This window comes from Calidris pugnax, unplaced genomic scaffold (assembly GCF_001431845.1).
Source record: "Calidris pugnax isolate Ruff unplaced genomic scaffold, ASM143184v1 scaffold99, whole genome shotgun sequence".
In the NCBI taxonomy this organism is placed as follows: Eukaryota; Metazoa; Chordata; class Aves; order Charadriiformes; family Scolopacidae; genus Calidris; species Calidris pugnax.
The window spans coordinates 1973650-1984947 of NW_015090836.1; positions in this window are offsets into that span (position 1 = coordinate 1973650).

Consider the following 11298-nt stretch of genomic DNA (forward strand, 5'->3'; position numbering starts at 1 on the left):
CAGTTTCTCCAGGAGGATACTGTGGGAGACTGTATCAAAGGCTTTGCTGAAGTCCAGATAAACAACATCCACAGCCTTTCCTTCATCCAGCAAGCGGGTCACTTTGTCATAGAAGGAGATCAGGTTTGTCAAGCAGGACCTGCCCCTCGTGAACCCGTGCTGGCTGGGACAGATCGCATGGGTGTCCTTCATGTGTTGCATGATGGCACTCAGGATGATCTGCTCCATGATCTTCCCAGGCACCGAGGTCAGACTGACAGGCCTGTAGTTCTCTGGATCATCCTTCCGGCCCTTCTTGTGGATGGGCGTCACATTTGCCAGACGCCAGTCGGCCAGGACCTCCCCAGTTTGCCAGGACTGCTGGTAAATGATGGAGAGTGGCTCCGCAAGCACTTCTGCCAGTTCCCTCAGCACCCTCGAGTGGATCTCATCTGGTCCCATAGACTTGTTTGCATCTAGGTGTTGGAGCAGGTCCCTCACCACCTCCCTTTGAATTGCAGGGGCTTCACTCTGCTCCCCGCCCCTGCCTGCTAGTTCAGGGGTCTGGATATTTAGGGAACCCCCTGTTCTACTACTAAAGACTGAGGCAAAGGCGGCATTTAGAACTTCAGCCAACTCCTCATCTTTGGTCACTATGTTACCTCCCTTATCCAGTAGAGGATGGAGGTTCTCCCAAGACCTCCTCTTGCTATTGATATATATTGTATAATTCTTCAAAATTACATTCTTGTAAGAATTTGTAGACAGCTAATGACACTGATCTTTAGTCTTATTTTGATAAAGGAGATCTCTTACCTCATAGCAAATTAAGTAACTTAGTTTTTTTATTATTATTATTTTCTGCTGCATTATTAATGGTTTGTACTGAGTTAGCACTTAGAAGACTCAGTCAGATACTTAGACTTGTTTTGCTAAATATGTTAGAAAAATGAGAATGAAAGATAGATTGTGCCCACAACAGCTTTTGGTACAAGAACAAGCATTGTTCTCATATGTTTTCATGTTCTTAATGTTCCATGTGCAAATTATTTGTAATATAAATGGGCTTTTTTGTTCATCAATTTATTGAAGAAAATTGATTACTAATTGGAAGAACTGGGAAAACAAAAATATTGAATTTGTTTCCAGTTATTGTAGTTTTAGACACAAGTAAATTTCCTATTTTGTTTAACTCCAAATACAGCTAAAATACTATATTGCCAAAAAATAATGAACATGTAGCAAGCAACATATTTTTTATGTTTACTGTTTTTGAAGGCCAAAATCAACTGTCTTATTAAAAAAAAAAGAAGTTAATAGTTACTTAGGTAATATTCTGATAGGACATTTTTTTTCCTTTTAAAATGCCATAAAATTACAAAACCCAAAACATTTTGTAAAACAAAAAAGCCCATATACAAAATTTTTCCTAGAACATTATAATAAGATTTTTGTCACCAATAATATGAAAGGTATCCTAATTCAAACAGGAGAGATTACTATGAGTTAAAATAATGTATTGGAAGAGACACCCAACATAAGAGAGCCACAGGATCTGAATTCACTGACTCTTTTATTTAACTGGACAACCTTGAGTAGGACAGTTCTGCCACCTTTCTCCATCTACAGAGAAGGGATAGTGATGCTGACCGTTTTAAAGTGCCTTTCAGTGTACAGACAAAACATGTTGAAAAAAGTCTGTACAAAATCTAAAGTTTGGGGGGGATCCCCTGTCAGGTCAAATTCCATCAAGGGAAAAACAAACTCCTCTGATGTCATTAATGTTAATTAGTCGAGCTATTTGTAGAATACGCACAAGAGATGTCAGAATATGCCCCATAGCAACACTAAGCAGTAAATTAAATAAACATAATACTACTTTCCTATGACTGGTGTAAATGTTATTTTAAGAACAATATATGTAGTGCTTCTTCAGGGCTTTGAAAGAAGACTCCATTGAAATTCTTCTCTATTTACCACTGAGAGTTTTATCCAGTCTTATCTGTTACATCTTCATGAGAAGATTTAAATAAAATGGCTGACTAGAATAACAAATTTCTCTGAATACATTGACATTTCATAAATGTGACCTATGCTAAAACCAAGACTGTGGCTGAAGTGCTAGGATGACATTAGAAATTGTAGTCTTTCTTCTATAAATAGAGGGACAGAACACGTGTTAAAAAACTGCTTTTAACTAGCACCAGTTTTATACCAACCTCTTTAAAGCTTGCTGACATTAAACATGTCCAAGTGGTGACCAGTGACAAGTGGTCTTCCTCAGAGGTCAGTACTGGAACCGGTGCTTAGGACCAGAGGCAATGGTCTGAAGCTGCTGCAGGGGAGGTTTAGATTAGATATTAGGAAGAATTACTTTCCTGAGTGGGTGCTTAGGCACTGGAACGGCCTGCCCAGGGAGGTGGTGGAGTCACCATCCCTAGAGGTATTTAAGAAACATGTAGACATGGCTCTTCAGGGCATGCTCCAGTGCCTGAGATTGTTGGTTTGTGGGTGGGTGTGATGCGGTGGGGTGTTGTGTTTTTTGTTTTGTTCTTGGTGTGTTTGGGTTTTTTTTGTTTTAAGGTTAGACTCGATGATCTCAGAGGTCCCTTCCAACCATGGTGATACTGTGAAGAGTCTGGGTCTGATCCAATCTGGCAGTTCTGTGATGCCACCAAACAAAAAAGGACACATTTGAAGATCTGGCACTTGGGCTCATCTCATTTCAGACTGTGTCACTTTTAGCTGAAGAGTATTACAAGAGCACTTCTCTCACTAGTGGTCATCGAGGAGCGACTGGTGTAAATGTTATTTTAAGAACAATATATGTAGTGCTTCTTCAGGGCTTTGAAAGAAGACTCCATTGAAATTCTTCTCTATTTACCACTGAGAGTTTTATCCAGTCTTATCTGTTACATCTTCATGAGAAGATTTAAATAAAATGGCTGACTAGAATAACAAATTTCTCTGAATACATTGACATTTCATAAATGTGACCTATGCTAAAACCAAGACTGTGGCTGAAGTGCTAGGATGACATTAGAAATTGTAGTCTTTCTTCTATAAATAGAGGGACAGAACACGTGTTAAAAAACTGCTTTTAACTAGCACCAGTTTTATACCAACCTCTTTAAAGCTTGCTGACATTAAACATGTCCAAGTGGTGACCAGTGACAAGTGGTCTTCCTCAGAGGTCAGTACTGGAACCGGTGCTGTTTATCATCTTTGTCGGCAACATGGACAGTGGGAGCGAGTGCCCCTTCAGCAAGTTTGCTGACAACACCAAACTGTGTGGCGCAGTTGACACACTAGAGGGAAGGGATGACACCCAGAGGGACCTGGACAGGCTTGAGAGGTAGGCCTGTGAGAACCTCATGAAATTCAGCAAGGCCAAGTGCGGAGTCCTGCACCTGGGACACGGCAATCCAAAGCACAAATCCAGGCTGGGTGGGAATGGATTGAGAGCAGTGCTGAGGAGAAGGACTTGGGGGTGCTGGTGGATAAAAAGCCCAGCATGAGCCATCAATGTGTGCTCACCGCCCAGAAAGCCAACTGTATCCTGGGCTGCATCAAAAGCAGCATGGCCAGCAAACCAAAGGAAGTGATTCTTCCCCTCAGCTCTGCTCTGCCCCTGTAAGACCCCACCTGGAGCACTGCATCCAGCTCTGGAACCCCCAACATAAGGACATGGACATGTTGGACCATTAACCTTCATGGATCAGAGGGATGGAGCACCTTTCCTATGAAGACAAGTGGAGAGAGTTTAGGTTGTTCAACCTGGAGAAGAGGAGGCTCAGGAAATCCTTATAGCACCTTCCAGTATTTTTGAGTACTGGGGGCCTACAGGAAAAATGAGGAGGGACTCTTTATCAGGGAGTGCTTCCTCAGAGGTCAGTACTGGAACCGGTGCTGTTTATCATCTTTGTCGGCAACATGGACAGTGGGAGCGAGTGCCCCTTCAGCAAGTTTGCTGACAACACCAAACTGTGTGGCGCAGTTGACACACTAGAGGGAAGGGATGACACCCAGAGGGACCTGGACAGGCTTGAGAGGTAGGCCTGTGAGAACCTCATGAAATTCAGCAAGGCCAAGTGCGGAGTCCTGCACCTGGGACACGGCAATCCAAAGCACAAATCCAGGCTGGGTGGGAATGGATTGAGAGCAGTGCTGAGGAGAAGGACTTGGGGGTGCTGGTGGATAAAAAGCCCAGCATGAGCCATCAATGTGTGCTCACCGCCCAGAAAGCCAACTGTATCCTGGGCTGCATCAAAAGCAGCATGGCCAGCAAACCAAAGGAAGTGATTCTTCCCCTCAGCTCTGCTCTGCCCCTGTAAGACCCCACCTGGAGCACTGCATCCAGCTCTGGAACCCCCAACATAAGGACATGGACATGTTGGACCATTAACCTTCATGGATCAGAGGGATGGAGCACCTTTCCTATGAAGACAAGTGGAGAGAGTTTAGGTTGTTCAACCTGGAGAAGAGGAGGCTCAGGAAATCCTTATAGCACCTTCCAGTATTTTTGAGTACTGGGGGCCTACAGGAAAAATGAGGAGGGACTCTTTATCAGGGAGTGCAGTGTTAAGATGAGAGGTAACAGTTTTAAACTGAAAGAGGGGAGGTTTAGATTAGATATTAGGAAGAAATTCTTTACTGTGAGGGTGGTGAGACACTGGAACAGGCTACCCAGAGAAGTTGTTGATGACTCTTCCGTGGAAGCGTTCAAGGCCAGGCTGGTCTAGTGGGAGGTATCCCTGTCTGTGGGAACCCAAACCATTCTTTGATAAACAAAAAGTTATGCTTGGTCTTCTTCTAGGGCAAATGAAAAATAAAAGCATTTACTACTGTGACCCAGTAAGGGAGATGAAGTGTAGGGAAAACCTACTGTATCTGCATGAGGTCTTTGAACAAGTGATTATAAAAAATGCACCAAACTCCCAGTAGTTCTGGAAGGGGAACACATATTTAAAAGTAACAGATGACTAACCAGCTACACTTCTCTTGGAAAACCACTCCAATGACTTTCAAAACCATGGAAAACAAACAAGAAAACAGAAGGATGATACTCAGCAAACCTTAGGTGCTTAATTAATGTAAGTTATGAAGAATGAAAAAAACCTGCTCTTTTCAGAAAAAAACCCCACAACTGTGCCAGGTTTTAAAAATGGACGTTTTGTGAGTCTGAGATTCCAATATTACTATTACAAGCAGCTAATCAGTTGCTGCCATCTACAGAGCTAATGTCACAGATCGACATTCATGAGGAAGTTTTATGAATATAGTGTCACAAGGGTACTGTGTGGGTCTTGTTCCCTCTAGTACCAGTGAGAATCCTAGCACTGACTTTAACAAAGGCAGGAACGTTCTACCAAGTTTATGACCTATTAGTTTAGTCCTGCACAGGAGAGTTAACTTCCCATATTATTATTACTCTTGTGCCAGAAACCATTGAAAAAAGATAAAAAGTTATTTTCAAATTTATAAAAATATTTGTTTTAATTTGATAGATGAGTTGCTGAATTTTAAAGAACTTTTTTTTTCCCCACAGTTCTTCTTCAGTCTTAAATTTCTTTTTAAAAAATAAATTATGCTAGGAATCACACTTGCAAATTGCATCTTCCAAAAATATCCAATACCAACAGTGAAGTATGCTTGAATTTTCAGAGACCCTGAAAAAAACAGCTCCATTGACTAGATGTTTTTTCAGTAGTAGGGACAATAACATCAACATCATTGTTACAGATCATCCCAGCATGCAAGAAAGGACTAAGGACATCTAAATTTGCATTTTTAGTATTTTAGGTAAAATTGTTTGTGGAGGGGAAACAAGGAATACCTTTCTCACAGGTGGTGTAGAAATAAAATTGGATAATAACACCCCTGAAGACTGAAGGATCCAAGACAGTGAGACAACATAGTCATTTCCATTTTCCTCAAAGGGGAATATTCAATTTTTTGTTGAAGTGATTCCAATCAATACTAAATGCCTACAATATATTTCCCCAGATGCTTGTAGTATATTAAAATACATGGTGCAGAAACGTAACCATGTGCGAGTGCCCCTTCAGCAAGTTTGCTGACAACACCAAACTGTGTGGCGCAGTTGACACACTAGAGGGAAGGGATGACACCCAGAGGGACCTGGACAGGCTTGAGAGGTAGGCCTGTGAGAACCTCATGAAATTCAGCAAGGCCAAGTGCGGAGTCCTGCACCTGGGACACGGCAATCCAAAGCACAAATCCAGGCTGGGTGGGAATGGATTGAGAGCAGTGCTGAGGAGAAGGACTTGGGGGTGCTGGTGGATAAAAAGCCCAGCATGAGCCATCAATGTGTGCTCACCGCCCAGAAAGCCAACTGTATCCTGGGCTGCATCAAAAGCAGCATGGCCAGCAAACCAAAGGAAGTGATTCTTCCCCTCAGCTCTGCTCTGCCCCTGTAAGACCCCACCTGGAGCACTGCATCCAGCTCTGGAACCCCCAACATAAGGACATGGACATGTTGGACCATTAACCTTCATGGATCAGAGGGATGGAGCACCTTTCCTATGAAGACAAGTGGAGAGAGTTTAGGTTGTTCAACCTGGAGAAGAGGAGGCTCAGGAAATCCTTATAGCACCTTCCAGTATTTTTGAGTACTGGGGGCCTACAGGAAAAATGAGGAGGGACTCTTTATCAGGGAGTGCAGTGTTAAGATGAGAGGTAACAGTTTTAAACTGAAAGAGGGGAGGTTTAGATTAGATATTAGGAAGAAATTCTTTACTGTGAGGGTGGTGAGACACTGGAACAGGCTACCCAGAGAAGTTGTTGATGACTCTTCCGTGGAAGCGTTCAAGGCCAGGCTGGTCTAGTGGGAGGTATCCCTGTCTGTGGGAACCCAAACCATTCTTTGATAAACAAAAAGTTATGCTTGGTCTTCTTCTAGGGCAAATGAAAAATAAAAGCATTTACTACTGTGACCCAGTAAGGGAGATGAAGTGTAGGGAAAACCTACTGTATCTGCATGAGGTCTTTGAACAAGTGATTATAAAAAATGCACCAAACTCCCAGTAGTTCTGGAAGGGGAACACATATTTAAAAGTAACAGATGACTAACCAGCTACACTTCTCTTGGAAAACCACTCCAATGACTTTCAAAACCATGGAAAACAAACAAGAAAACAGAAGGATGATACTCAGCAAACCTTAGGTGCTTAATTAATGTAAGTTATGAAGAATGAAAAAAACCTGCTCTTTTCAGAAAAAAACCCCACAACTGTGCCAGGTTTTAAAAATGGACGTTTTGTGAGTCTGAGATTCCAATATTACTATTACAAGCAGCTAATCAGTTGCTGCCATCTACAGAGCTAATGTCACAGATCGACATTCATGAGGAAGTTTTATGAATATAGTGTCACAAGGGTACTGTGTGGGTCTTGTTCCCTCTAGTACCAGTGAGAATCCTAGCACTGACTTTAACAAAGGCAGGAACGTTCTACCAAGTTTATGACCTATTAGTTTAGTCCTGCACAGGAGAGTTAACTTCCCATATTATTATTACTCTTGTGCCAGAAACCATTGAAAAAAGATAAAAAGTTATTTTCAAATTTATAAAAATATTTGTTTTAATTTGATAGATGAGTTGCTGAATTTTAAAGAACTTTTTTTTTCCCCACAGTTCTTCTTCAGTCTTAAATTTCTTTTTAAAAAATAAATTATGCTAGGAATCACACTTGCAAATTGCATCTTCCAAAAATATCCAATACCAACAGTGAAGTATGCTTGAATTTTCAGAGACCCTGAAAAAAACAGCTCCATTGACTAGATGTTTTTTCAGTAGTAGGGACAATAACATCAACATCATTGTTACAGATCATCCCAGCATGCAAGAAAGGACTAAGGACATCTAAATTTGCATTTTTAGTATTTTAGGTAAAATTGTTTGTGGAGGGGAAACAAGGAATACCTTTCTCACAGGTGGTGTAGAAATAAAATTGGATAATAACACCCCTGAAGACTGAAGGATCCAAGACAGTGAGACAACATAGTCATTTCCATTTTCCTCAAAGGGGAATATTCAATTTTTTGTTGAAGTGATTCCAATCAATACTAAATGCCTACAATATATTTCCCCAGATGCTTGTAGTATATTAAAATACATGGTGCAGAAACGTAACCATGTTTGGAGAGGAGCTGTCTGGGTACAGCTTCACTCTACAGTGGAATTTTCTTCTCAGAAGTGGATGTGAAGAATTTCTTTTCTGCCAACTATGACCTCTGACTACAGCACAGCTGGGGAATGTGCCAGATACTTTCCAAAACAGGTATTTGGTTAGGATACTAGGTGTGATGTTGCTGGAAATTACTTTGTCAATTCAAGTCACAGAGCAAAGCACTCTTGTGTGGTTTCCTCTAGCCAAGAAAATGCACTTCAGCACAAAACAGAGGCAGAAGCAGTTGCCAGTTCAGTCAGGGGACACTGAGCTTCACAGAGTCACCTGACAACACAGGAGAGCCACACAATGCACTGAACTGAGCTGTAGAAAAGGCAGGGAGTTGATGGGCTACACTCTCCTTCTTAGCATCCAGGTGTGAACCTCTTTGCATAACCAAATCCAACAATAATAGCATTTCCTCCCAGGAGTGAACAGTTATTTGCACACTAAGGCAAAACAGCATGAAAGATATGTATACCAGCACCATCTAGTGATGTCTGCCCCATCATTGGTTCTTTGGTATGCAGGACCCAGAAGAAGCTCCCTAGATATATGCACACCTGCACCAGCATGCCCATGACCACTGCGATATATCTTCGAGACATCTTTGAATTTTGTCTCATAATCTTGTTTATATATACAACAGGCTTGCATGTTTTCAGTGAAGATCTTTCATCAAAATACAGGAAAAAATATTTGAACTTAGTGAAACATATGTGATTGTCAAGAGTACAGCTTGAAGTGGTGTAGCATTGTACTAGCTTGATAATTTAAAAGTGTTGGCTATGTATCTCAGAGGAATTTGCCTGGAAGAAAGTTGTTGAAACATTTATTCACAAGTTATTAATTAGTAAAAGACTGATGATGACACTGAAAGATGTTTCAGGTTTATGAAGACCTTGAGCATTCACACTGATCAATAATGAAATTTTGGACTTTTATTTTGATTCACCTGAATTTTCTGTTACAAAAGTAGCTCTGTTATTATCTGGAGCAACCTTCATTTATTTCCCTCCAACAGGGACATTACATGAAAAGAATAGCCAGGCCCCACTTGCTGGGGACGGGAATACATAAAGTATTTAAAAGCGTTGCCTCATAGTAAACAAAGGCACTGTATTGCACATTTCAGAAGGCCCAACAGGCATGATGCCAACAGAGCAGGTAGGAGATGTAGATCGGAGCTGATACATTGTCCTGGCATACATCAAAGAAAACATTGCAAACAAAATTTTTCTGAGGACTTAGGAATGTTAGCCTGGTAGAGGCTAACATTTCAATATAAGGGTTTCTTCAGGTATGAAAGAATGTAGCAATTGGAAGAACACTGCCATAACAGATAAAATGCAAAGTATTTCATGATAACACGATGAAGAAACAGCTAGCCCAAACGCAAGACTTAGATTACAACAGCACAGAAGAGAAAATACTAATTTTTAAGCCAACATGATGCCAAATCCTAATTTACTTTAGACTCAAACAGCTGTTCATTGACTTGGAACAAGAATAAAACAAGCTCACACACAACCACAGGGTAGGTCAAGCTAGTGGGCACAGATGACCACAACTTCTCTTATTACATGGCTACAGAAGGAGGATGGGGAGCCTGAAGGGAAGGGAATTACTTATGGCTCTAATATATTAATCTAAACTCTTTGTATTCGTTCAGAATTCCTGATTTGATTTAAGACTCTTCTATCCTCTAACATGCTCCTTATATGGGAATTTTGGCTTTGTTTTTCTGCTATTGTAGAACACAGATATGATCTATTTTTGCAGATGTTTACAGCTGCTGCTTCACATACATTAAAACTAACATTTTTCAACTTTTTTCCTTAAAAGTCTCACAAGTGAGTCATAGCCTAAGCTCACAATATCCACTGAAATCATGAAAAGAAATAAGGCTCTGTAGTGTATTCTCCTTGGCAATTCACCTTCTCTTTGTGTCCACGTCACCACTGTGTCTGACTACTTAGAGTTCCTGTGAGATATGAATGTTTTACTGAAATCAACCTGCTGGTTGTTTAGGTCCCTAGAATGTAAGATCTTAACAGATCAGTCTTACATCGTAAGCATCTTTCCAGATGTTGCAAGAAAAAACTGTCATCAACAGCAGCTACCTCTTCCTGTTCAGAAAAATCCATTAACCGTTTCTTTTTTTAATCCCAGAGTTCTACTTAACAAAGATCCACTTGGCTTCTGTTGCATAAGCCATGGACACTGCTGCCACAGATAAATAAAGTAGGTAGCATTCATGGAATGCCAAGTTTGAGTTATTGCTATTTATTGCTCCAAGGGTATCTAAAAAATGAGATGAGAGTAGTGACTCCAGAAAGCAGTGTTCTGGTTGTCTTTTTTGTTAAATATGAATATCAGAAGGCAAAATAACAGAAGGAACCATTACTATTAGGATATTTTTGCACATTCCAGTCTGAAAACACCGTTACAGTCTCAGTAACTCAGTAACTGTGCTGCCCACTAGCATTCTCTTTGCTAAAGATGATATACGATCACAGCCTTTTCTTCGCACTGTATTGGTCTCGAGCAATCCACATGGTCAGTTAAGGAGACAAAAATGCCAAAGTTATTCTGTTGAGGTCTGTAGCTCCCTGTACAATCAATAGTGAGTGATTCCTCTGAAAGATGATTCAGGGCATGATGTGCTAGCTCTGATAAGAACCTAAATGTAGGTGGAGAAGATGAACGTCTGTCTCTTAAACAACTGCTACTGAAAAATACTGAATCCGTCTGAAGGGTTAGTCTTACTGCCTAAAAGGCTATAAGGCAAAAATTTGAGATCAATCTTTGAAGGATAAGTGATATAGAAAGTTGAAGGTTTCATCTTTTCTTTATATGTATACATATAAATTTTTATGTACTCATGTGTCCCTTGGCTGGCCTGAGCAATCATGAAGAACAACGCTGTAACCCATTCCTCACCCTACTCAGGTTTGTGTCTGCCATGGAGCACAGGCTCTGTTCTCCCAAAGAAGTGAGCAAGAAAGGGAGGCGAATATTGAGCTTACTCCAACTTTTTCTCTCCTATGCAATGAGTAGTATTATTATTGGTTTTGCTGTTGTGATGTTGTTGTTATTCAGAGGCGAAGAAGGGAATCTCACCTTTCTA